This window comes from Prionailurus viverrinus, chromosome A2, assembly GCF_022837055.1.
Source record: "Prionailurus viverrinus isolate Anna chromosome A2, UM_Priviv_1.0, whole genome shotgun sequence".
NCBI lineage: Eukaryota > Metazoa > Chordata > Mammalia > Carnivora > Felidae > Prionailurus > Prionailurus viverrinus.
Window position 1 is genome coordinate 38,039,934 of NC_062562.1, and position 27,934 is coordinate 38,067,867.

The 27,934-nt window shown below is 42.2% G+C and overlaps 1 protein-coding gene across 6 annotated transcripts in view; it reads right to left on the bottom strand.

Moving 5' to 3' along the window:
• The window catches only part of FOXP1 (forkhead box P1), a 597,515-nt gene that overhangs the window by 371,827 nt on the left and 197,754 nt on the right, over nt 1-27,934 (bottom strand). For all 6 annotated transcript variants that reach the window (XM_047851112.1, XM_047851110.1, XM_047851111.1 and 3 more), the window contains one exon: nt 13,401-13,497. The gene's annotated coding sequence lies outside the window, so the exon portion shown is untranslated. The remainder of the gene's footprint in view (nt 1-13,400; nt 13,498-27,934) is intronic.

A 27,934-nucleotide genomic window follows, 5' to 3' on the forward strand; every position in this document is an offset into this window, starting at 1 on the left:
CGCTGAATTTTCCCCCAACATTGCCATTTCTAAACCTTGAGAATAGATGAATCAGAAACGTCAAAGTTTTTTTTTTGTTCTTTTTCTTTCTTTTTTCTATTCGCTTTTCTTTTTTAGCAAATTAGCTGCATTTTCAAAATGTGCCACCCACAAACTGTGTGAAACACTGAAGTGTCTTCTCTGTTTCTATCAACAGTTAATTATTTGGAATCCATTAAAAGGACGAATAATATGTCCACTAATCAACCAAACGGCTACAGTAGACGTCTTTGGTCCATTTTATTTTATTCTTATTCTTTTGGTTCATTTAACTCTGTAAACCTCTCTTCTATTCTCCTAAAGTCAGACCAAATGAGAATCACATTTTGATAGTTTCATCTCTGATTTCAGATTAGGGCAGGCATCTCAAACCAAGTCGTCTCCAAGGAAATCGCTTAGTGTTAACTAAGATCATGGGAAAATAGTTTAACACAGAACTGGATCTATTCCAACTACCACATGTATCAATTAACCAACCTATCAAACTTGGTTCCCACTCCCAAGATTTATTTTGAGTGGAATCAAACACTTGGGGACATGGGGAAGCAGCTTATTTTTTATTTTTTGTAAGCTACACCCAAATGATCAAAACCTGCCTTCTCACCTGAACTAAAAAGATGTCTTCAACTTTGTGGGTCACTGTCCCCTGTCCAGTTCTAGCTCCCTCTTTTTCAGTCTGAACATATGTTTTCCTTAAAATTACTTCTTTTTTCCTACCCCGGTGTTATGCAAGATCCCTGCTTATTTTGGCAATAGAAACAAAATAAGAAGAGCCACCCAGAGTTCTCCATTCCAAAGGGAGGAACTTCCCAAGAAAAGCAAGGTTTTGCTGTTGTATTTCCTTTCAGCACTGCTGAAGAGCAAGCTGCATTCTCCAGCATGGAAATTCAGCACAGAGAGGGGAGCTGCTCTTGAAATACCTATGAGAACCATGAATTTCAAATGTAGGCAGGGACTACTGGAATGTTCATGATCAATGAGTGTTTGTAAAAAACAGGAATATACATATATATGTACATATATATACACACACACACACATATGTACATATGTGTGTGTGTGTGTATATATATATATATAACATATGCGTGCACAAACACACACACACAGATACAGAGAGTGAGGCACTTAAGTAGGCCTAATAGGCAATAAGAAAAGGCACTTTTCAAACACAAAATATAAGGAAAGGAGATGCCTCTTCTTTCAGAGATAACCCAGAAAAAACCAAACTCTCCTATCAAGAAGTGAACCTTGACTTCATTTCCAGGAGCAAAATCCTCACTAAAATGGCCATTGAGCCAAGGGGAAAGCTTTCAAAATGAAGGGGCTGACGGGCTTCTACAAGAAAAACAAAGAGGGGCTTGCATACAGAATACACGTTTCGATGAGGAGGGGTGAACGCCAAAAACAGTATAAGAATTAAGCGCTCACATAATAGATCACTGTGAGCAGAGCTCTCCCGCAGATGTCGGAGTGAGTGAGCTAAGCCTCACACTTGGAACGGTTGTATGACTGGAGCCATGATATATAAAGTAAGACCCAAGCGCCAAAGGTTTGATTTAGCCAAGCAAACGTGGCTGTTATTCTTGGGTGGAAGAGGCATTTTTTTCACCGAGCAAAGAATTACGGTAAACATCTGCTAACCATGACCACAGAAGGGGTGGTTGTTTTCATCCAAGGTCATTTTATAGGAATAAATGTAATTAATAAAACCACACAGTAATAGTACCCAACCGTCCAATAAGTCTGCTCGCTTCTACTCATGGGCCTATTTATTAAAGAAGCCATCAACAAAGTTTCACGATGTTGCCATATATACTTCTTGGGAACCACTGGTGTGGCGTAAGCAATCTACCTCAACGGATGCTTGGAAATACAAGCGTGTGCCACTTCTTAACTCATCCCTTAGGCAGATGTCTCGCTGTGGGTTCTCTCGCTCTATTGGCAAGACTTTATTATAGTACACATACCGTTTAGGTAACTAAAATTCCATTAAAAAAATACAAATTAAGGTTCTAATGGCTTTACCTCACACATAAAAGTACAAGAGTGCATCTCTCTGTCAAGTTCTCTCTCTTGAAAATGAGTATAAGAATTCATATAATCCAAAATGGTTTCAGTTTTGAAAAATTCCTTATTTGGTTCGTTCTTGTGGAAGGAATGGGGAGGTAGGGAAACTCGTGGAAAACTGAATTATTCAGGCTGACTGTCGCTCAAATCTGTCAAATTAGAGCTCAAAACATCACTTTACCTTTGAACAACCAGCCAGAAGCCCCTCTGCAAAAGAAGAGTCATCTATGATTATTATTAAATGTTCCCAATTAGGAGAATATCATCAAATTCATAAAACACCAACTTCCATTCTGAGGTAAGTGAACTTCTCTACCTACAACACCAGCAAGGTCTTCTCGATTTAGAAAAGGCAGTTTTGCCTAAACCACTACCACAGAGAGAATACAGCTCAAGAACTAATAAGGTTTCCTGTTTCTAACCCTCTGCTGAGATCGGTATGATCGATCGACAAAATACTAAGTTCAATGAACTTCAAAAATATTTTCTCTCTTTGGTTTCCCTATGTCCCCTGGAACTAGATGCAGAAATTCCTAAAGGTCAGACTTCAGCAATCTTACGGAAAAAATAAATATTAAATTTATCAACTCCATGTTTTCCAATGATTACAACAGACCACGGGGTCCGGGCTGTTAGACCAGTTCTAAGAGCTTCCGAGCCCCGGGGGTGGGAGGCTGTCAGCTTTTCCAACCACCAATCTTCAACATAACTATTAAACACCTCCTAGGTGCCAGTTACTAAGTGGTGTGTGTGTACACGTGTGTGCGCGTGTGTGTGCGCACATGCATACACAGGGATACGTGTGCAGAGCAGGGGAGGGGGTGAAGGGTGAGTTGCTATCTACCGAATGCTACTACTGGTATCTGATAGAATCTTGAAGGGTAATAATGAACACACATTTCAGAGTCTGTTGAACTTGGAAAATTATTGTGCTCATCTTCTCATGTGCCATGTGTTTCTCATGTGCTAAGGAAGGAATGAAGAGCGAAAGAGATGGAGAAAGCGAGTGAGATTCTGACACCTCAATGGGTCTCAGTGACGATGAATCCTAAGACAAGTAGGAAAGGGACTACAAAGACCCAATCCTATTCAGTAAGTGTCAATGCCTTCAGCGGGTGAAAGAGAGCAAGCCTCATTGTAACCCCCAACTCCCCTCAATACGGTCAAGATTCATTTCTACAATTAAGTCCAGCATCAGAGGCCACTGTGGTCAGAACTGGAATGTAACCATGTGCCACTACACTAACCTATGCATAAGTGAAAATGCAGGGCATCCATCATATTCTTATAACAGGGGGATTAAATGAGCAGTAATTCTTAAGCTTTAAAAGAAAATTCCAAGCTTTTAAGCATATCCCTGGTGCAAGGGAATATGACAAATGTCATAATAAAAAAATAACTTCGTGGAAGGAAATAATTCTTTACCCCTTTTACATTTTCCCTGTGAAATGCACCATTTTAACCGAATGCATTACAACATACTCATCCATAAATGTAAATTTGTTTTGATAAAATGACGAGCCTTTTAATCCAAATTGCACAGTGATGCTTCTACAACTGATCTGTTATAACTTAGTAATCAGAGTTAACAGACTGCCTAATTAACCAAGTCATCATTTGCCAAGATCCAAATATGGGATGAATTGTGGGCCAAGGAGAAAATATGATGGACATGAAAATTATTAATTCAGGAAAGCATTCAAAGCATGTGGAGTTAAAGTTCTTTGCTAAATCTCACCATCTTTAATATCCTTAATTTTTATAACATAAGTTACACGTGCAAATAAAAAATATATTACAAGGTATACAGGAGAACATTTTTAAATCAACTGGTTATTAGTTAGTGGTATAATTACCTTTTAAAGCCTCTGACAACCCATGAGGTAAAAATCACAGAGGTTTTCTGATAATAACAAATAACATACACTGAGTACTTACGACGTGCCAACATCCTATTCAGTGTATTATAGGGACCAAGATGTTTATTCTCTGCATGAACCCTCATCCTTTGGAAGGTACTATTTTCGTCTTTAGATACCAGATGTGAAAACTGAGGTTCCAAAGTTTTTTTGCTCAGCAGAATGTATGAATAAACAAACAGTACCCACTCCTGTCCAGAGTCTTAGGGAAGTGCTATTAAGAATTCTACAGTTTTACTGACCAAAACTTTACCCATGGAAGCTTTATCCATTCATTTATTACACACTTAGGAGGAGAAAGGAGATCGGGGGTAACTTAAGAGGCCAAGTGGGTGACCTGTACAGAAATACTGCACATCATCAGTTTTCTGTCCCTATTGCTAACATATTAATATGTCCTAAAAGACATACAGTTTAACGGGGCTTCGATATTGTGTAAGCCAAATTACCTAGATAACTCAAATCTAAGTCCACATATAAGGTTTAATCCTAAAAGGGATGGGAAATCCACCAGTCTGACCATTTTTTCCTTAGCCACTTGAAAACTCCTACTCATTTTTGAGGACCCAGCCAGGTCTCACTGTTTCTGGGAGGACTTCCAATTTCCCTCCCCCCGCCCTCCTCCTCAACCACATGCACAAAATCCAGAAGTATTCTTGCAGCCCCTGTATCACTGTATTATAATTGACCTTTCTGTCTACTTTTCAGATAGAAGTATACTGAAATCAAGGATCTTGCGTTAGGATGTAGAAGAGTGAAAGATGGCACACGGATGGCTGACCACAGGGACAGACAGGAGGAACACAGCAATGAATGAACTCCAGGCTCCCTGGAGGATAGATGCATGGTAGTATTTCTGAGGCAATGCCTACCTGCAAGGTAGCGAATCCCATTGGAGATGGCCAGATATTGGGCAGATAACTTTATGGGGAAATTTTCCTGTGATATTCAATCATGCATCACTGGGTTAGGTGATATTTAAAGTTCCTTCCAACCCAATAATCCTATGTATTCACTATGCCTCGAGCGCAGTGCCTTACAAGACACATATGCACAATCTATCTTCCCAGAATTCTAACCCCTTGTTCTGAAACCAGTACCCCTTCACCCGCTTTCCACTGCTTGTGTAAGACGAACGCCATCCATGACTCTTGAGAGAAGCATGTGACCCACTCAAGGCCAAGTATACCTTCACACTACCCCCCCCCCCCTTATCTCTGCTTCAGTCCCGGACACTGCTGCAGTGATAGGCATATGGCACACACTGAACCAGAGAACCAGGAAGATCCAAATTCTATGACAGCTACTACAACTCACACGAAAAGATTCCCTTCTGCTGGAGTTGCTATGAAAACAGATTCATGAATGGTTATCGTGTATACCACACGTTGGTAAACACCTACAGGAATGAATCCAACCAGAGTGGAGCATGGCCAAGAGACTGAGACAAGACTTAACAGCAAGATCTGAACTCCTTGGTCCAGATGTCCAGAAGCTATTTCCACCATCTGACTTTTCAGCATCATGAGCCAATTAATTCCCCTTCATACCTAACGCTACTCAACAACTAACCAGGAAGACCCAACAAATGGTGGGTTCGGTATTTGAAGGCACAGACACATTACAAATGATCGGCTGTTTGTGTTAACAAGGAGACATTGATCCTTCCAACTCCGTTAGTAAAACTGTCTTATTTGTGTCACTTGCAACAGGATTTTACATTTTTTTCAAGCCTAGTATTTTACTATATGTTTGCAAAACCCTAATATTTTTATTTTTGAAGGTCTAAGTCCTTGGGTGAGGATCCTACAAATCTGTAATTCTACCGATCAAGTAACCAAAGACCTTCTAACTTTGTTAGCCAGTGTTAACCTCTAAGTAGCCCAGAGCTTCACCCTGGTAAATAAAAAGCCATCCGTGAACGTATCCCAAGAAGAAAAGGGACGTTCTGAACTGCTTGCTGGGAGAACACCCCAGGTACAGGACTGCTACTCTGGGAAGGAGACCCTCTTGCTTGCCACACTTTTTCACACAGGTGATTGAGCGGAACAAATCAATTGTTGGGTGGTCAGAGGCTAATAAGAAATAAAACGAGGGCTACGAAGATGAGGTTAATTAGAATAATGTACCAGAGAAAAAGGACTCAAAGATCTAGAGAAAATGTCTTAACAGGCACATCCAACTGGAGATAGAAGAATGCCAATTAAGTGGCTGTCCTTGTTCTGAATCGCATTGGGACATACTTTTATTTCCCACAGCTCTTGTACCGGCAAAAAGACTTAAAGCATGTGAAAAAATTTAGTAACATCAAACAGGGCCTGTTAGGTGGCACTGAAGTCTAGAGGCTCAACAAACCGTGTATGAACAGTCCCAGAATGGAAAACACTTGCTAAGGTAACCAGTGCCCGCAAACCTACACCGAAGGAGAATGTCTACACGATAAGACCACAGACCAGGGCAGTTAGGAGCCAAGGCACCAGAGGCACAGTGCCGGGGTTCAAATCCCAGCTCTCCTGATAAGCAAAGAAGTCTGCGTGAGTCATTTGACCTCACCATGCCTCCGTTTTCTCTGGAAGACAACGTTTTAGAATCATACCTCTCTCACAGAGTTTTTGTGAGTTAACACATACGTGCTCAGAATCATGTGGGGCACACAGTAAATTCTCAGTAAAAGTAGTATTAGAGAATAGACTTTCTACCAACTGGAGTTATTCTCTCTAACAACCGCCGTTTACTGGAATTCCTCAACGTTAGGTTTTTCTCGAGTTTGGAAAATGCTCCTTTTACCTCCCGTTCCCTTTCAAGGGAGAAAGAGGAAACCATGCAAAGCAGGGATAGGTGATAACGTGAACTCCAAGTTCTTCCAGGCAGATAAACCTATATAAAGCCAAGAAGTCCTAAGCACGGTGTATTCTAGGGGTAGAATTTCAGCAAACTGCCACGTTTAGGAAATGGGCCAGGACTGGAAGAACGGATCTGTGTCGCCATTGATGAACAACATGGGAAAGATATGGACAGAGGCAAGGCACGGCCTCTGCTGATGAGAACGTCTATGTTTACTGACGGTCTGAAGAGTTAGCAGCAAGAAATTCCACCCTGGATGCATCCTCAGCAGCCTCCCCTAACGTGGCATTGAGAGGCCGCCACACCGGACCGAACCCAGACATGCAGTGACGTCTCATTAGAGCAAAAGCCCTTAGAAAGGTCCTAATCTCGCCCACTGATACTCAGGCACCCGGGTATTAAAACCCAAGCAGCACGAGAGCTGATCCCCGAGGCCAAGCCTCTTGTGCCAATGGCACAAATCAAGTCTCACCTTATGCTGATCAGCTTCCCCCTTTGTGATTCGTGTTTTAGTTTCTGACATGGTATTGGGAGACAGGGGTGTGCCGTTGGTTTTCGAGATGTAAGAAAGCTGGGTCTCCTCCCTCCGTCATGAGCCCAATACAAGTTTTTCCTGAACCATCTTCCTGGGCTCCAACTGAACGTTAGCGTTTTCTTTGCTAAAAAGGATATGAGGAACCCAACTGGATGCCTTCGACTGTATTTTAATCGTGTTCTTTTCTTGTCAGAAGTCGGAAGGGTATACGTTACAAGTGAAAATAACCCTAGCCCTTCCATAAATCACGTAAGTAAGAGTATGGGATGGCATATATTTTACCTTTTACCTTTTACCACCAGAGAAGGTGATGGGATACAGAGAGAGACCTGCTTCAGCTTTCCTACAGCAGATGCGCAGAGCAACAGGGCAATAACTGGCCACCTTCCTCAGTGGCAGAAGAAATCAGAGCAAACAACGGAAGATACGCATATCCAGTTCCTTCCAATTGATACAGACCGGAGTTTTCCTTCAAAAAAGCAGCACGTGAATTTTCAGGGCAGATGCATCAAGTGTGTAACTTGTTAAAAGTTAGTGTCTACAGGACATTTGAGATGTAATCTATCATGAGACAGGAGATCAAACCAGCCCTGATTAATTTAAGGACAAAACATATATAACCCGAACCCACAGTCTTTAGCACCGTGAACTCCAAACTTCTTTTCTTTTTCTTTTTCTTTTTTTAATGTTTATTTACTCTTGAGAGAAAGAGACAGAGAGAGAGACAGAGGTGTGAGAGGCGGAGGGACGGGGAGAGGGAGACACAGAATCTCAAGCAGGCTCCAGGCTCTGAGCTGCCAGCCCAGAGCCCGACGCGGGGCCCAAACTCACAGACCAGGAGATCACGACCTGAGCTGAAGTCACACGCCAACTGACTGAGCCACCCAGGCGCCCCTTTAATTTCTTTTTCTTTTTTAACTAGGCTCCACGCCCACTGTGGGACTTGAATTCACGACCCCGGGATCTGGAGTTGCATGCCCCACTGACTGAGCCAGCCAGGCACCCCATGACACCAAATTTCTAAGGTTTTGTGGATGTAGGTCAGGCTCCAAACCTGATCCTTCTCAGCGTTTGAGGTTTATAACTTGAATTACCTGAAACTTGCCACAACCATCCGAAAGTCAACGTGTCAACAGCCTATAGAAAACACATCATCCCTCTTAAGCTCATTTTGTCCTTTTGGTTTTAAAGTCAATTCAGTGCATAGAACATGAGCAAATTAATAGGGAATCGAGGCTCTTCACCATCTTTACCAATTTTTTTTAATACTGCAAGAAAGTGCAATCTGAGTTTGTCACTGTACCTCCCAAAACCCTTTGCTGTTCTTTCTACACCAACAGCATCATTACTGTTCCAGACTCTGTGCAAAGCACTGTACAGGTATCATCTCATTTAATCCTTGCAATAATACTAGGAAGTAGGTAATGCTATCACCCCGGGTCAGATAAGTGAGAGGCCAGAAAGAGGAAGAGAAAGTAATTTGTTCAAGGGCAAAGAGCCAGTGAACCAGGGTGCTGGGATTTGATCTTGGAATCCAATGTCCTTAATTAACCTGTACCACCCACAATACGCTTTAGGCCCAAATGGCAAATGATTCTGTCTTCACAGGGAAGATGATGTATAACCCTTTCTGCATGGGACACACAGAGGATCAACGACTTGTTTCGTAGAGAGTGGAAACCTTCCAGAGAAAACCCAAGGGCAGTATTCTATTCCTACAATAAAGGTGATGTGTGTGGTTTTATTTCTTCTCTTCCTCTCTCACCCAGATGCGGTCCTCTTAGGTATCATGAAAATACAGAAATTCACAGGGAAATCCCCAAATGGGCTCTATTTCAACAACTGCTAACTGCGAACATGTCTACCATACGCTGGATACTGTCAGCAGCCAAAGAGACATGCTGAATCGGGCAGACCTGCCCTGAGCACATCACCTGGCAAACAGGTAGACGCAGAAAACACAAGAGGCTTGGAGCGAGGACAGGAAGAAGGGGCAGGAGGGAAATCTTTAATGTGAGTGTTCCGGGCAGACCTCTCCAAGAAGTTGACGTGTGAACTGGGCAATAAGGAATGAGAGAGTGAGCGTGTGAAACACAGGGAGTGTTCCAGGTAGAGAATACCACAGCACAGAGGCAACGGAGATTTGAGGGCATCTGAGCACGGCAATGGTGCCTAAATGAAATATTTGAGACCATATAGCAAAAGCTCAAGGGTGTCAAGAGTCTCTTGAACAGGGAACATCTTCGAGCCACTATTTCCAGAACATCAACTGCTGCTCAACAAACAGCCATCGCTGAGACACCGGGGTGGCTCGGTCGGTTAAGCGTCCGACTTCGGCTCGGGTCATGATCTCATAGTTCACGGGTTCGAGCCCCATGCCGGGCTCTGTGCTGACAGCTCAGAGCCTGGAGCCTGTTTCAGATTCTGTGTCTCCCTCTCTCTCTCTGCCTCTCCCCCACTCACACACTCTCTCTCTCCCTCTCAAAAATATATAAGACATTAAAGAAAGAAAAAAAAGCCACCATCAACTAGGTACCACCAATTCTCAATCTCTGGGACACACCGCCAGTGGGGCCATCCATGGACACAGCTGCAATCCGTGACGCAGTCATGCAGCAGCTTTGGTAAGGAGCTGACACTGTTCTTTGAGGGCTGTTCCCAAGAAGATCTGTGGGGGACCAGGGCCTGCCCTGCAGACTCAGCATGGAGGCAGGGCCCGGGATGAAACAGGGCAAGATCGGCATCGTGTAGGATCAGCCTGCATGAGTGAAACCCTACAGAGTTTCAGATTATCATCAGCAATACCAACTTGAAAGCAGTTAGCGAATTCTGCTTGCTAGGCAGGCCCACTGTCTGAGTAAGTAAAAAACGGAATAGAAAAAGAATTGCACGCCTCTCAGGGGAAATCGTCAAAAAGGGACCCAGAGATCTAAGTTCTGTTAGCAGGCCGGTCCAACAGCATGCATGGCTGCAGGGCCCTTGAAGACAGGCATCAAAGCCGCCTCCCAAGGCTCGACTTAAACTTGTAAGAGAAAACTGGGTTAGAAGCAATGGATTGTGAAACACATACTGTCCACAAGTAAGACGATGACCAATGAACCAGGCACACGACAGTAAAAACTGTTCAAAGATCGGGATTTCTACCACATCACCCGGGCTGTGTAGCACAATGCTGGCATTTATGACCCATCAGGATCTGTGCTAAGCTCTGTAGAAGCATCACCTCACTAGATTTTCACAGGAAGCTCGTTCCCGGTTTTATCCCCAACTCCCAGATGAGGAGGCGGGGGCGCAGAGATGTTAAGTAACTCGCTCAACATCATTCAGTCACTCAGTAAACGCAAAAGGTGACATTCGGTTCTAGGCTGATCTAAACTTCAAAGCAGACCACCACACTGCTCTCCTACGTCCATAAACGGCATTCAATAATGTTTGTGAATGCATCAACCACCGTGATTCAGGAGAATCTGTCACAGGCTGGTCCAGGCAGAGACTACAGAATGAAGTATGAGAAAGTCTCATTCTACTTATTCTAGGAGATACAACTTTTCTACAATTTTTTGAAATCTTTATTTATTTTTGAGAGAGAGACAGAGTGTGAGCAGGGGAGGGGGAGAGAGAGAGGGAGACACAGAATCCGAAGCAGGCTCCAGGCCCTGAGCTGTCAGCAGAGAGCCCGACACGGGGCTCGAACTCAGGAACCGTGAGATCATAACCTGAGCCGCAGTCGGATGCTGAACCGACTGAGCCACCCAGGTGCCCCAGGGATACAACTTTTCATATGAATAACATACAGGCCAATCTGAATTAGAAAAATTGGACAGGGGTGACTTACTTGTCTTCCCCATTATCCTAGGTAAGTATTCAGTAGAGATGGGGGGCCAGCAAATCACAGAGATACAGAGTGGACAGCACTGTCCCTTCTTTGAGGGGACATCAAAGAACATCCCCTGCAGACAATGGCATGAAGAGAACTGGAATGTAAGCTTCTATGTCACTAGCACCTCAGGCTTGTACTCAAGCTTTGACAGAAGCTTATATCCAAAGGACACAAAATTCATTACAAAATTCTTGAGTTTAAGTTTTGGTTGATAGCTCTCTTGGGAAAGAAATCCATTTCTCAGATTTGCCACGGCACTTTCAGTAAGAATATTATGGCCCTAAAATATTTACTGGGATATGTAGCTCCAGTGAGAATCAAATAAGCTTAAATTCAAACATGTAAAATTCAAATTAGAGATTACACACACAAGTCAATGGATGACAGAAGACATTCACCGAAAAGAAACAAAAATTAAACCTGTAAGAAAAATTCACATTGTGGTTTTGTAGAAGTAATTACAATTGTGGTTCAGTAAGCAATGACCTTTTTCTTCCTTACTAGGAGAACAGGGAATTTATCTGGACATCAAATTTCTCAAGTCTAAGGATACACTCCCTTATGTCCTTAATGTTAGGGGTTGTTAAAAGGCTTAAGTGGAAGTCATTAAGACTTCTTGGAAAATTGTGTAAAGAGGCCTGATTCAGCTGAGAGGCTAATTTTTTCATTCCTTGCATTTCTGCCTCTCTTCAGGATGTAGAGGCAATGGCTGGAAAGCCAGCAGCCATCATGTGAGCTTGAAAACAAAACAACCCTTGAACAGGCAGGCGGAGCAGAAAGACAGACAGCACTAACTGCTCTCCTCCAGATACCTTTTATCAGACGGAATATGCAATAACGTTTTTAAACTTAGATGCATCTCTGCTACTAGAAAACAATTCTTAAATGATATGATGATATGAAAACATGTCTGAAGACGATCCCGTTTTTCCTCTCAGGAAAAAAATGAGAAAATTCATGAATTGGAATTGTGATTCACCAAGCTGTTTAAGTATGACTTTCCCTCTTAATTACAACCACGAGTCCAGGAAGCATATTTGCCGAACCAGTCTCTATGTTGTGACATGCAACACTTGTGAAATTCAAACATAGCTGGAGACATCCAAAGCATTATTGTTTATTAAGGACCTTATTAAAGGTGGAAGATCTTAAACCACTTTCAGAATCTGATGATTAAAAGAAATTTAATCGTTGTTCATTGGCATTTGATCTTTAGCCTGCCATAATCTACCCATAGATCCCTTCATCCATATTTGATACTCAAGAGACATTTCAACAGCTTGTCCATCAGCTGCAGAGGGGAAGGAACGTACAGAAAAACCACATTACTTAGAAAATAAAAGAGCTTTCCCCCACACTCATTTAGCTCATGAAAGCCCAATATGATTAAAAGGGTGAAGAAGGCAGACTCCACTACGTGAACCAGAATGACTGTAGAGAGCCATCCATTATACTTGTAAGGAGTTTCGAAATTTTCAAAGTGCTTTCATATACATTATATTTTGTTTCATCCTTAAAACTACACCCTGTGTGGTAGGAAGGGCAGGTATTTTTTTTTATTATTATTATTCTCGTTTCTTCTTGATAAATGGTTTGCTCGAGATCAGAGGAACCGCTACCCAGGGAGGTATCCTCTTTACCTTTTTTGATGCTTAGGTGAGGGGTCAGCAAACTACGGCCTTTGGGCCAAATATGGCCCAGTGGCTGTTTCTGGAAACAGTTTCACTGAACCAGTCAAACCCATTTGTTTACATATTGTGCATGGATGATTGGGATGGCACATCGGGAGAGTTGACCACAAAGTTGCAACAGCGACTGTGTGGCCCACGAGGCTGCCAATGCTTATCATCTGGCTGTTTTAGAGACAAAATCTGCACTCCCTGTATCCGATCACCTTTCCACGAATATGATCCAGGTTACAGATCCTACTCTTGTAAGCCAGAAAGCTAGCCTGGAGGACAACAAACTTATTATTGCTGGCTGTAGAATTCCGGCTTAATAATGACTCATTCCATTACCATCTGAGAAATTACCACATGTTCTACGGGGCCGCCTGCAAAGATGGACCCCAATTCTCAAGCGGGATGCAACAGTAGTAATGTTTGCCACTTACCCTGAGCTTCTAACGAGTCTCACAGCCATAAAAAGCTGGGGGGGTCACTGGTTGGAGGCAGGCATAATGCCACAGGACTGCAACACACGGAGGGACACTGAAAGCAGAGAGAAGAGGAGAGGTTTAACTGAGGAGTCCCAATTTTTTTTTAATGTGTATTTATTTTTGAGAGAGGGAGGGAGGGACAGAGCATGAGCGGGGGAGGGGCACAGAGAGAGGGAGACACAGAATCCGAAGCAGGCTCCAGGCTCCGAGCTGTCAGCACAGAGACCTACGCGGGGCTTGAACTCGCGAACAGTGAGGTCATGACCTGAGCTGAAATCTGACGCCGAACCTACTGAGCCACCCAGATGCCCCGATTGTGATGCTTCAAAAGCAAGGCATTCAAAGGAGCCTCGGGTATTCCTTGCGGACACGCAACTTTAACATCCAATATGCGATCACGTATCTAAGCGTCTATTTTACCTTTCCCCTTACAGAATCGGCGTTTCATTTGCTCATACGCTGAATTCAGTATCAGAGAACACAGGAGAAGGAAGCAAGATGGTATGCAGCTGGGGAAACTGTCACCTGTGAAGGCACTGACATTTACTTACAAGGAAGGGTTCCTTTAACGCCTGTCCTCTTTTATTGTTTAGGATAAATTCTCATAATGAGCGCGTTAACCTATCCTGAGAAATAAGGGCCAGGTGGATCCCTGAGTCCAAATGTGGATTCTGCCTTGGGTTTGAGTCTTTCAGTCTCTCCCAATGCATCTAAGCAGAAACGACAAGTGGAAATAAATATATGTGGGCACACATGCACACAAGCACCCTGTTTAAGAAAAAACAAAAAAAAGGACAAGCTATCTCGCCTGGCAGCCAAACACCAAACCTTACTTGCCGCAGCTCACGGCTCTTTTTCCAGCTGCATTTCAAATGCACAACAGGGAGGCCGTGACACGGCCTCCTCATGGCAACAGCCAGCCTGTGTATGTGCACACGGGTGGAGGCTGTGAGCTTGCACGGCTTGGTGAGGTTATGAGTAGAACATTGACCGAGTCCAATTCCAAGTAAGCTGAAATTGCTGACAGATAAGTCAACTCATCCTCAAGCAGTTTCAGAGAGATTTTATGAATAGCAGCCGGTAGCAAGGTTCTGCACGCCAGGCCTTTTCTGCATAGATCCTGGGGACGATAATGTCACCTATGCAGCCCTCAAGGTGACAGGAGCCACCGTAACACGGGGGACCGGAACTCCAGAATGAGTAGAAAGCCTGAGATCCGCCGTGTGCACGTGTGCCGTTCTCTCCCAACAGCCAACTCAGACAAAAATCCACGAGCGACACGTCTTCTAAGTCTCATCAGAGAAGTTGAAACTGAAAAGGAGGTGTATGAAGTTCTCGTGATTTGAATAGTCATGTCGTAGCTCCGGAAACTATGTGGGCTGTCTGTCTACCAGAGCTCGGAAGAGGGTTAAGGGCTGGTGTTCTCAGTGAGCGCCTCTTCTTGGTAAGAGATGAACTCAGGCCAGAGGGGTCCACGTGACGTGTCCTAGGTATGCACTGCCTACGTGAGTGTAAACCGTTTGCCAAATGTATCACGGCTTAAGCATCTTCCTTCTTCGATGAATTGAACATGCTGCGTTAGCAACCTCGCTCTTCAACGAGGCAGCTTAAGTGCAGGGTAAGAACGCATCAAAAATATTTTTAAAGATGATTTCAGTTGGCAAAGGCTGTAATCGTTCAAACTTAATTGGTGAACTCATTAATGAGCAACTGCCACCACAAGAAAGAGAGCCATTGTCATCGACTTATCAGAGCAATGAGATAACGAAGTTAATTATATTGTTTTCAGGGGGTTTACACTTGCTTCCTTTTAAAGCCTACATTTCCCAAACATTTGTTCTGACACTCCATGTGTTTGCTCCCCTTTTTAAAAAAACCTATCAGCCGTGGGCTCCTCAAGGAAAAGTCGGCAGATCACAGCCCTAACATCAGGGCAAAGCAACTGGAAAACTTTTCTACCCTTTATTATCTACTTGTAAAATGTTATAAGCCTGTAAACTAGTTAATTTATGAGCCGTGTTAATAATTTGCTCACACTCGATCGCAGGTTTCGCAAACACCGTTTCCAGGGATGGAGGCAGATAATTTGTGGGTCCGGCTTCTCTCCTAAGGGGACACTAACTAATTTGACACAGTAACATGACATAGATGGTGGGGCACACTAATGACCACACTCCAAGACATGGCTGTCAGCCTGTCGCTCCAGTGAGAAGCAGCTCGCCTTCGCTGCTGCTCAGTACACGATGCTCAACTAATTATTCAGACAGGGACATTAATGAGAACCCTCGTGTTTATTTTCAACATACTAACCAGCGCTTAGCTTCCATTTGTCTGATATGGTCACTGATAAAATGGGTTTCATGAATAGTAAATGTGAACTCCAATACAACAAAGAAGCACTGGAGAAAAAGGAATAGCTGACTGGAAAACTATCCTTGTCGACTCGAGTTGTTTTCTGCCTCGAATGTCGCCAACGACAAAGTGACAGGTACTAGGAAAGGCCAGGAGTACCAGGGAAGCTAAAAGGAGTGTTTTTAACCACATACGTCCAGGTACAATCTTGACTTTTGACCGAAGCCACTGGATTGCAATATGGTCAAGAGCAACTTCGATCTGAAATAAATTTCACTAAATTTATGACACTGAGTACATTTTTTTGGAAGTTGTTTTTCCATGGAATGACCAAAAAGTTTATTAGCTTATATGTGCTTTTTCAACATTAGAAAGGTTTGATCTTTGGTGAAACTACCTCAAATGTGATCTTTACAAACATCACTAAATGCAACCCTCGTTTTTGTTTGTTTGTTTGTTTGTTTGTTTGTTTTAAATCTATTGGGAAACCGTACCTACTGAGGGTTTTTTCAGAAGTGTTCTTCAACATCCTCTTATACATCCTATTTCTAGGCTACTAAACCTTGGAATCAAGTTCTTTCTACTTTACATTAAATTTCTATTTGGGTATGATAAATGTTGTCCTTCATTTTATGGTTATTATATTCCTGAAATATTCATACAATCATAATTTAAAATGAGTAACTTTAAAAAAAGGTATGCTTCTATCTACTAGAGGTATTGAAAAACTGAAAACACTCCTGATGTGGCTCATTGGAAGATGTACACTTTGAATTAAGTAACAGTGGTAGTATTTCAACAAATGTTCTCTCTGGCATCTTGATAAGGAATTCTACTCAATACTATGTATGACTTCTGGTTTTATAGAACAGCAAAATAACTAGGAGTCCACATAGATCTCTTTGGGAATGAAAATGTCATTGAGTGCAAAAATTGAAGAAGTACGTATTTCTAAACTTACAATAGATCTGTGATTTTAAAAAGTCAAAATACATAAATCACACCTAACATGTGAGAAGCAGATTCAGATTCCAGGCTAAGTTTTAAACATGTTTTTAAAACAGTATACAGATTCACTCTCTCATGGGCACTACTGTCTCCAAATGATGCTATTTCCAGGGGTACCTGACCTGTTAACAGATTCTCAGATTATTGGTATCTGTGCAGTTTAAATACGGTAAGTATTCATCCTCCATAATAACCTAAAAAGGTATGGCCAGTGTGTGGCACAGACCAGCTAGATGCCAATCAATTCGTTTCTTCTTCCTGGATGCAGAGGAGGGATGTATTTCCCAGCTTCCTTTGCTGTTAGGTGGGGCCTTGTGACTAAGTTCTGGTGAAACAGATCAAAGTGGGTATGTTACTTTCATTCTGACCCTGAAGTTTCCTGAACATCACTAATGTCCTCCCTCCTCCCTTAACTGTGCACCCAGAGCTCCAGTGGAGAACTCCCAGTTCCTGCAGATGGTGGGGTCAGTGGATGGAATTTGCCAAGGGCCCAGAAACACAATCGAGAGCCACCACCCCTGTCCCTCACCAGCCAGCACCAGCCTGAGCTGCTTAAGAAATAAAACTGCACCAAGTTAAGGCTCTGAGATTCAGGAATGTTTGTTGTAACTACCGGCATCTCTTAACCTGAATAAATAGAGCTTTCTAATTTCTCCCTGGCTCCCAAATCATACTTGAATCTCCAGGCCACTAAACCTAAACAGAAGCATGGTAAATCTGGAAAAATTCCAAACTTTTGCTGTGATTATTTGCTCCTCTAATTAAGCTATGAATAGAAAATGCATCAGGTGTACGTAGCTTTCCTTCTTAATCTCACAGCCCTGTCAGGAGGTCTGATCCCATTTTATAGATGCGAATACCAAGCCTCTAAGAAGTGAAATACAAGCAAACAGTGCAAATGTATACCCAGTTGACATTTTCCTAATTGAATGCCTCTTGACTTTTAATATCTAAATTTTATGGAAAATACTTATTTCTAAAGCAAACATTTTTAGCTCTTGCTTATAAAAGAAAAAGTTCTATGACATTCTCCAAAATTAAATAGAACATTTTTAATGAAATGTGTGAGGGGAAGTGTCAAGTTACAATATAATTGGTATTATGTCAGAAACTTCTGTAGAGGTTTTGAAAAGGGAGCAACAAAGGGGATGCGTCTCAGATGTTCTTGGTGAAAAGAAAAAGCCATATTTAAAACATATGTACATACTGTTATGCTGAGATCACATTGTTTAGTAATCAATGTTTTACATATTTTTATATTTTTAATGTGATAGTAGAGATAAATAGATAGATAGGTAGATAGATAGATAGATAGATAGATAGATAGATAGATATGGCATTTGCTATGCTTTCGTCATATTTTAGAATAAGGATTGACAAACTTTTTCTGTAAAGGGCCAGAGCGTGAATACTTTAGACTAAGTTGCTAGAAGTTCTCTATTGCAACTACTCAACAAAGTCCTTGTAATAAGAAAGTAACCACAGTAAGCAACACAAATAGGTATTGTGTTCTGATAAAACCGTATTTGCAAAAACAGGTACTGGTCCTGAGAGCTGTATTCTGCCATCTCCTGTTTTAGAAAATTGATTGGTGGGGGAGGGAGTTTGCACACCGACACCTAACGTTATGATTTCTTCTACATAAAATAATGGGAAATAGTCTTTGGTTGGCATTTTCACCCACAGCATCTGATCGCCTTCCTTTGCCGAAGTTTCAAGGGATAGGTGGATGGCCGTGCTCAGTCTCCATGTGAGTTCTAACCCTGTGGTTCATTCTTCCCTCTAAGTCGTACACCTGTCAAAGGGCTCACTGCCCGTACAAGGCTCTTACAGGCATCCCATGCCTTTTAAACAAAATCCAAGTACTTCTGTGACAAGAAGAAAAAGCTGACGGTTCCACCCAACCGGCTCAGTCAAGTCTCTGCTTTAAGGTAATGCAGACAACAGCCACCTTAGAGTGACCTTATATTAAGGACTTCTTAACAATAGTAAAAGAAAGCAAAATAAATAATATGTAGACTGAAAAGGTCACTAGGGGAATGAGTGCTAGGAGCAAGAAATGACACCTCTAAAGTTTCCAAATTAGGCACGAAGTCTTCCCAAATTAGAATCCAACACTTTTCCTGCTTTTACAGGATGTACCTTGTTAACCAGTTTCAGAATAGGAGCTACGTGTCCAATGTTAAAAAACAAAAAACAAAAAACAAAAAACAGAGATAATGTATCAAATGTATTGCCTTATTATTCTCTTAAGAATGTAAGGTTGTAACAAGGTTTTAGTTCAGCCTTTGTTTTTGTTTTTTTGTTTGTTTGTTTGTTTTTTGGGGTTTTTTTGGATGACAGAGTTCAGAGACACTCACAGAGACACGCTTTTTTTAAAAATCTCAGTTCCCCATTAATGTTTTATTGTAAGACTGAAGTGTGCAAGGTGGCTTTAGACATAAATGGACAAATTTTATGAATCTGTTTTACCTAAAATGTCAGTAACAACAGAACAAAAGCCAATAAATGATAGACCAGTCTGACAAAGAACATTTTAGAGTCACTAAAAATGATAGTGGAAACAGGGAAATGTGTGCAAACGCTTGCTGTAATGTGATATGAAACAAGCAAGATAGAAAAACTGTACCACTATATAAAAGTAGGTGTCAATAACGAAACAAGAAAAAACAGTAAAACTAACAGTTGTGCCCTGGAGGAAATGGGACTAGGTGAGATTTTTTCTTCAGAATTTTTGTATGTTTGGTATTCAAAAACAAGCAATATCGAAAATATCGGTTATAAACGAATCTGAAAAAGTTCTCTGAACTTCAAAAAGAAACATCTGTTTTACATTTATACTCATTTATCAGTGGCTTCTGATTGGCTTTTTTTCAGACCAGAAGTATCTTGAGAGCAGAGATTTGTGTTATCTCTCATGTCCCAAACATAGGGTTTATAGCCCCTTACGCACTCAATTCAGATTCCTTGAATCAACTGAATGGTCTTACTTAAGTCCTTCCGATGGGATTACACGAGTAAATTAAATTTTTATACTTGAGCCCTTAAAAATATGTAAATAATTTTGTTTAAAGAAGTTGACTGCTTGTGGATCACAGCTGTCAGTAAACTGCCTGCTACATAATGACACTCTCTCCCCTCTCCTTTTGCCATGATGACACACGACAACTTGTCTTTTAATAACTTAAAACAATTCCGAGTCATTTGCTCATTAAATGCAAAATACATCTTGATCACCAAGCCTGGCATTTCATAAATATTTACCCCAAATGCACTGCCTGCTTTGCAGCTGGGACAGTAGGCTCCTGATTGACAAGTAACTTCTGGGCAGAAAAAGGGAGACCTCTCCCTCACGTCAGCGGGGAGAAGGGCACCATGCTGTGTTCACACTCACTCTCCTGTGGAGGCTCTTCTCCCAACAGCCAAAAAACACACAGCAAATGGGATCATCCTTTACTGTTTTCTCTCTCTCCATCCATCTATCTCTCAGACAGGAAGATACACACACGCACACACACACGCAAGCATATCCACCCTACACAAACTCCCTGCTTGCATACTTTCACTGTCTCCCCAGTACTCTGAGAGTAAAGATCAAAACCCTTCCCTTGACCTTTATAATGCCCTCATAATCTGGCTGCTGAAGACCTCTCCACTGGCCCAGCCAAGCTTCTCCCTGAGTTGGAAGGAGAGCAAGAAGGGAGACAGATGACTATAAAGATTTCAGCTTCTTTCCTGAGAACCACCATGGTCAGCAAGACAATACGAGAAGAAATATATCTTTACTTAAAAAATAGGGCATCACAAAGTAAATACTTAAGTACATATTTTCATCACTTAATGTATCATGAAAAATTTCCCCTATCACCTTCTGGGCAAAAATAAACCGAGATCAGTACACACACACAAAAGCAAAGTCTTCAAAAGCAACTTTAGTTTTCTCCTTAAAACCTAACTCTCGGTGCATAGGTGCTCTGCCAGCCAATACCAATGGCAAGTGGGGAGGGCTCAGGTGGTCCTCACCACGGGTGAACTCTTTTCTCCAAACCTGCCACCTCCAGTAGGAGAACAGAAAAAGCCACTTGCAGAGCATAAACGGGGCCTGTTATTCAAAAGCCAATCTGTGTATCGTCAGACTGATTTACCACTTGGGATAGAATATTTCATTGGATGGCGCAGGGAAAGCATGCTACAGCCTTGGCTCATCAACAAATCTCCCTGCCCAATCCCAGAGGATGATGGGCTCTTGGTTGGGATTTAAATGAAAGATATTCTCCTCGTGACATGCCTCTGAGGGCTATCACTCTTCCTGATCTCTGGGAGAACAAGGGTATTTATTGATGAGCAGGCTACAAAAACAGAAGGTGCTATGCTTCTTTTTGATCAAAGCCCAGTGGCTAAAACCAAAGTAACATGTTGTTTGGGACTATCACATGATAACTAATTCCATTTCATTTTCTTCTTCCTGGGGACAAAGGCGGATTACATTGCCCAATTTCCCTGGCATTTAGGTTGAGGCCACATGACTGATTCCTGGTCACTCAGATGTGAGTAGAAACAAGGCACATCACTTACAAGCATGACAAATACAGTTCCTGTCCCCCCAAAACTACGGGGACCCCACATTCCTTGCAGCAAGTACAGAATGGGGGAGGCTGAGCAGACACACACTGATGTGAAAAGAGCCCCACATATACCTTTATCATGTTAAGTTTCCAAAATGTGTGCGCTGTTAGTCACAGAAGCTACAGGCACCCCACATCCTGTCTAGTACAGTTACACCTTGTAGCAGCTTTCATTAGGATTTACCTTAAATAAACACTTCGTTTGGGGTTTGTCTCCACTCCCCCCATCCAGATCCGTGGTACCATGCCTTATTATTCTGTGTATCCTTCTTTTAGGAAAGACCCACCACTACGTCTTCCAAAACTCTGTTGCTGATAAATGGAGCCACAGATCAGTATCAATGAAGAGAGAAAGCATTCACTTGAGATCTAGGTTTCCAGAACCCAACCGTGGGCCAAACCCTGAGTCTGTAGCTGACATAGGTTGGAAGGGACACCACGAACATCTCTGCCTTCATGAGGCCCACAGTCTACTGGGAAACCAACACAAATGCATGGGAATAACCTAAGAAAAAATGGGCCCTATGCCCAAGAGGTCAGAAAAGGCTTCAGAGCATAAATTATCTATAAGCTGAAGATACTGAAGGGGAGGAGGACTGAGCCACGTAGCCGAGGCTGGGTGGAGGATGAGGAGAATCTTCCATCGGAGAATCGAATGGAACTCTTGGTCAGAGTAGATGTGAGCAAGCACAAACACTGGGCCCCAGAATAATCTTCTGTTTCTACAATGATTTTAAAAACATAACCTGGGAGAAAGAGGACTTCCAAAACAAAAACAAGGCCAAATATATTATTGAGTAATTCAGAAATAAAAAGAATATTATTACCCTTTGCTAGGTGTCTCAACGGTGTAACTTAATACAAAACACTTGTTTTTCTACCACTGACAGGGAGAAAGGAGAGGGGTTATCCACACTGAAATTGCTTTTCTAAATGATCTGAGAAAATTGGAACAAGAGAAACGAGGCAACTCAGTTCACAGACCACAGCAGTACCTCTTAAAAATCCAACCACCTCCTCCTTTATAAATACCGTAGTTAACCCTCAGAAAAACAAAGTGGGTTTTATTGATTATTTAGCTCCAGAAACCGACTAGGACAGAGCACTAGAATACGGTCAAAGGGGACGTGTTTTTCTTTGCACTGGGTGACCACTTGGCTGTACCTCTTTACTGGGTCCTGTCTTCCGGAGAAAGTCAACAGTGAGTATGGAGAAGTGGAAAGTCCTTTATGGCACTAATACCCTTACCAAGGGGCTCCCCAACCCCTGATGAAGGCTCGAGTCGTCATCAGAATCACCCGAAGGCTTGTTAAAACAGGACTGCTGGACTCTAGCCCCAGAGTTCCTAATTCACTAAAGGCCAGGACCAGTGGAGTGGAGTCTGTCTCCAGTGTGGCCTTTTCCAGGGCTCCTTGACCAACCTCAGGGGACGAGGACTTCATCCTCTCTCCCAGGGAAGTCTGTTCCCCAGGAAATACTTGAAGCTCTGCAATCTGTTCTCCAGCGGGCATCCATGTGGCTCATTCTGACATCTGACTCAGAAACGGCTAACTTGCAGGGCTTTGCATCAGTCTAAGAAGACGACTCAGCCCTTACGCATGCTCCTCAGGACGCTGATTACATCTCCGGCCTCTCCTGCTCTCTACCCACAGCCGCCCAGCTCCATCCTCACCAGCCCCCGGCTAGCCACGCTGGTCTTCCTCTCCTATACCATGCCCTCATTCCCAACCCTGGGGCTTGGTCCCATCATTCCTCGTAAGTGGACAGTTCTTCCTCCAACTCTTTATATACAGAGATCATTCTCAACCCTTACATCTTATGTCTGATGCTTTTCCTGACTGAATGAAACAGCCTTCCCCCAAGGTATGAGCTGTATAAAATTTCCTTTGTGTATTTTCATTATGTGGAAATATACGGGTCCTTCCTTTCACGATTTGCCTCCCCTGCCTCCCTCTACTTGAAGGGAAACTGCATGTGTCCCTTCTCACTAGGTACCCATATCCCTCACCAATGACTGTCACACAGTAGGCACTCAAGGGAGGCTGCCGGATGCCTGAATGACTAAATCAAATTAGCCTATACTATCCTTCATTCAAAAAGAAAAAAAAAAAAAAAAACTAAGGAGAAAGTAAAACCCAGTAACTCTCAGCTATGATATAATGAGCTGCAGAGCCCAAAGGGATTCGAAATGCACAAGACAGACTGAAGTTACAGGAAAAAAGCCTCTAGGCCGGCATTTCAGGCATCAGGAAATGAGGAGGGGGCAGGGTACAGGAGATCCTCGTACAGCCCAAACCACCTCAAGACGCCCACCGTCTCCTACCAGCCATTTTCACAGAATTTCTGCAAGTTGTATCCCTAACCCTCGACGTCTTGAACTTCTCTTTAAAGTCACCTCACTCCTGCTGCAGGTGCAAGGGCAGCAGAGTAGTAAACTTTTTTTTTTTTTTTTGCAAGCTGAGCTCCTCCACCCTGGATGACTCTGAAAAACCACTTGTAAGTAGTATATGTTAACCACAGTTCGTAATTTTGTCACAGGTGTTTGACTAAAAAGGGGACAAAGCCTTTTAAGTGAGTCCGCCTCTATTATGTCATTGTGTATATTCCACGCCACACCTAAAAGCTAACAAAATCCTTTCTTTCTACGCCATGGCAACCAGAAGAGGGAACGCTGCATAATTTTGCTGGGGGCATCCTATATGCTCAAAAACGTTCACGCCTTTACAAAAAAAAAAACAAAAACAAAAAACAACAACATGTTAAAGTAGAATTTTAACACAACTTGTCATAAAAGCTGATACGAGTACACTAGAGAGGAAATCGAATGACAGGAGTTGTACCTGGCAGTTCCACAGAACACAGGATAAATACTCTTCCTGACGCAGCCAAAGCACTGGTTAGAAGTTCAAACAAGGGAGATGCAGTGAATGAATATTCAAAGTGTACCATACCGAACGATTTTTCTAGAATTATTTTTAAAAAAATCATTAAAATGCGCTAAACTTTGTAGCAGCCTGGTGGGGTGAAGTCGGTGCCAATTCTGGTTCTGACACTAATTCACTTATTGTGTGGTCTTAGAAAAGTCACTCCCTCTCTCTGAAACCCATAAGGAGAAGTCTGATGCATTCAATTATTTCAAAGGCTCCTTCCAGTCCACACGCGCTTGGCGTCCATGAATGTTTCTGGGCTTGCCTCTTGCACGGACAAAGAAACGGGGAGCTCACCTCCACCTGGCTCATAATGAAACAAACACGTGGGAACAGCCATCCTTTGTGGGAAGCTAAGGAGCAGGGTGGCTCTACCCTGGTTTATTGTATCTGTTCAAATAAAGTTATGTTTCCATGTACTGCAGGAGGGTGAGTTGATGTAGTAATTACCTGTTACTCTTGACAAGTAAGGTAATTAATGTAGCAAAATACCACTGCAATGTGTGTAAATTTAGACCACCATAATTAAAGCACCCGTCTGTTCAACAAACTGTTCAATTAAGAAAAAATATTGATGGTGTACATTTTTTGAAATTAGAAAACGTATGGAATGAATGAATCTCCCTTGGTTGACATCCATTTCCAGAACGCTTTCTCAGCAGGGAGCATCCATAAAGGGTTATAACGGAGTAACTTCCACTAAAACACAGAAGTATTTTTGTACATACGCTATTAAGATAAGACTCTCTTTTGAAAGTATTGATTTAGCGTTCTCATTCCGTAAAACCTGTCAGAAAATGAGCTCAAGGACTATCTGAACCCTAAAACTACAGCCAAGGAGAAGAAGAGCTGCAACGTTATGATTGCACAATCAAGCGATGGGGCTGTTCTCCATTACCACAACTTGAAAGTACCATCATCTCCTTGCCAAGGGCAAATAAAATTGATGTAACTTCTCTGGTACTCCTTGATCAGAGAGAGAGTGGTATCAAAGTTGGCTTCGTATGCTTTTATTCTGGTTTTTGCCCATGCCTACCAGTCATCTTCAGACCAAAGGCTACCAGGTTGAATAAGAGGGCTACTTGGTCCTTCACTTGAAGCAGGATTTCCCTCCTTGCTAATCGGCTTTCGAAAAATTCTAGCCACATTGAGTGGCTAAACCAGACCAGAACTAAACTAAAACTAAACCATATCCCCAAAACTAAACCAGACCTGCCATAAGAGAGGAAAAGAATCCATCAGTGACCAGATCAGAGGAAAAGCAGTTCCCTCTGAATATAGTCACGGCGCTGGGGGGGGGGGGGGGGGGGGGGGGGAGAAGGCACAAAGCTCACAGATATCTACGTAGGGTGGGATAGCAAAAGTGGGGAACCGGTCAGGGGTGCGCCCAGTTTGCTCCAAGGAGGAGATCCCAAGGGTTGTTGTGGTTTTTTTCCCCTCTTAATTCTTCTACTCAGATAAATTTGGAGGAAGACACAACAAGGTGGCCTGAGTAAAGAAACAGCTGGAATGCAGACAGACTAAACAGTGTGATATGGGCAAAAAATGGTATATGATCTCAGTGTCATTTAGTGACATATACACTTGTTTTGGGATTTGCTTTCACATTTTTGTATAGCATATCTGAACTTGGGAGACATAAAAATCTAGAAAGAAGTGCTAAAAAGACATCTTCCAGTAAATTCTCGGCTTATCGTAGTAAATTTAGGTCCTAATATCTGAGAACTTGGATGTATCCCCAAGTAAAGAATAAAAAGTACAAGGAGACATTCTAGACTGAAACGTGGTGAGGAAATTAAATCATTTCTCCAACTAAAACACTCTGATTTCACACGTGGAAATAATATTGTCATTAGAAAGACCAGGACGAAGAAATCGCTTGTACTAGCTATTGATAAAAACAAGGCTAGAAGGTCCTAACAGGAAAGAGGATTTTGTAAAAGCTGCCAGAGAACTCATAGTACATGGTCATATTAAAGTAATAACTCTTAAAAATGAGCCCTTTTTTTCTTGTTTTATTCTCCTAGTTTGAAAGGATGCTGAATCTGATGGTGGTAGGGATGGGGGAAAGGGAGGGGCATGAACTGGGGACAGTGAACATGCCAGATTCTCTGAGTACACACTAAAATTTCCAATTCTCAAATGCTGCGCGAACCATCCAGAGAATAAAAGAAAAGTCCATAGCGCTCTTACTCACTGGGTGAACTGACGGAAGATGAAGCACTTATTTCAAAGATGACATCGGATAGCATCTGACGGGCTGTGTAATATTACAAAACGTTACAAAACTATTTCACATTGAGACTACCACGGGATCCTCACAGAGATTACGAGTAAACTAAGGCCAGGAGCAGCTAACTAATATGGCTGCATCCCCAAAAGCCAGGGACTATACTAACAAGTGGTTCTCCTTAGAACTGGATAAATGTGGCTCTTGGTCCCACTATGTCGATACATGGAGAATATTTGAATATTTGAGTATTTCTGCCTTAGAAGGTAACAGTTGTGACTCGTGTCTTAAAATTTGTGCCTTAAAATGACCAGGCACACTGGTTACTATGCTCCAAAACAATGGTAGTTCAAGTTGGTAAGTAATCACCCAAGTTGGGGAAAAACAAACCTGGTTCCAAATTCTGGTTTAGCCATTTGGTAAAAATACCAACCCAGAAATTGTGAACCTATGAACACACTGAGCTTACATACTCAATTACACTCAGAATTTGTTCTCCCCTAAAAGAAGGCCCCAGAAAAACAGTACCACCATTTTCAACACTCAACTTCATATAAATGAGTTCTCGGCTTAACTTTCTTTTAACCTTTTCCACTTGACCCTTCAATAGCATTGCACTGTGCTATTGCATCTCCTCCCTCATCTCCTAGAACCAACCCAAGAACCATGTGGCTGGAGGATAACTTCTACAGGTCACACACATTCTCCAGATGTAGCAGCTAATGCAAGGAATAGAAAAAAAGTGATAGAGAAAGAAGGAAAGATAAGGATAAGTGTCCTATTTATTCATCTGTTATCGACAGAAACATACAAGTAAATGATGTGCAAATTAGGTTCTTTTTTATTCTTAAAATTAATAAAAACTATAGAATAAAAACAAAATGGCAAACGGGTAAGCAGGTGCAACTGAATTGATGTTAAAGTGTTAAAACGTGTGAGTCAATGTTTCCTGGGTTTAAGCAACTTTAAGACATGCACTGATGCAAAGCCCCCCAAATTCTGATCTTATGTGAACACCACGCATCCTTTCTTTCTAGAGAAGAGAAAATTATTTTAAACCGAGACATCTAAAATGCAGAAAGGTGACAAGGTGATATACCACTGTTGCCTCCCAGAGTTAAATGTCCCCTTCTATTTAACTCTGTCTTGGGCATCCAGCAAAATGACAGTAATTTGAAATATTTTGTTTAATTAGGTAAATAAATTCCACATAAAGGGAACATTACTTTTTATATGCCATGCACTGTGCTCAGAACTATTTTTGCAAAATCCCATTTAACCCCAAAGCATCTGACAAACTAGGATACTACGGTGAGGTAGGTGGTTATTTTTTTTTTTTTTTACTTC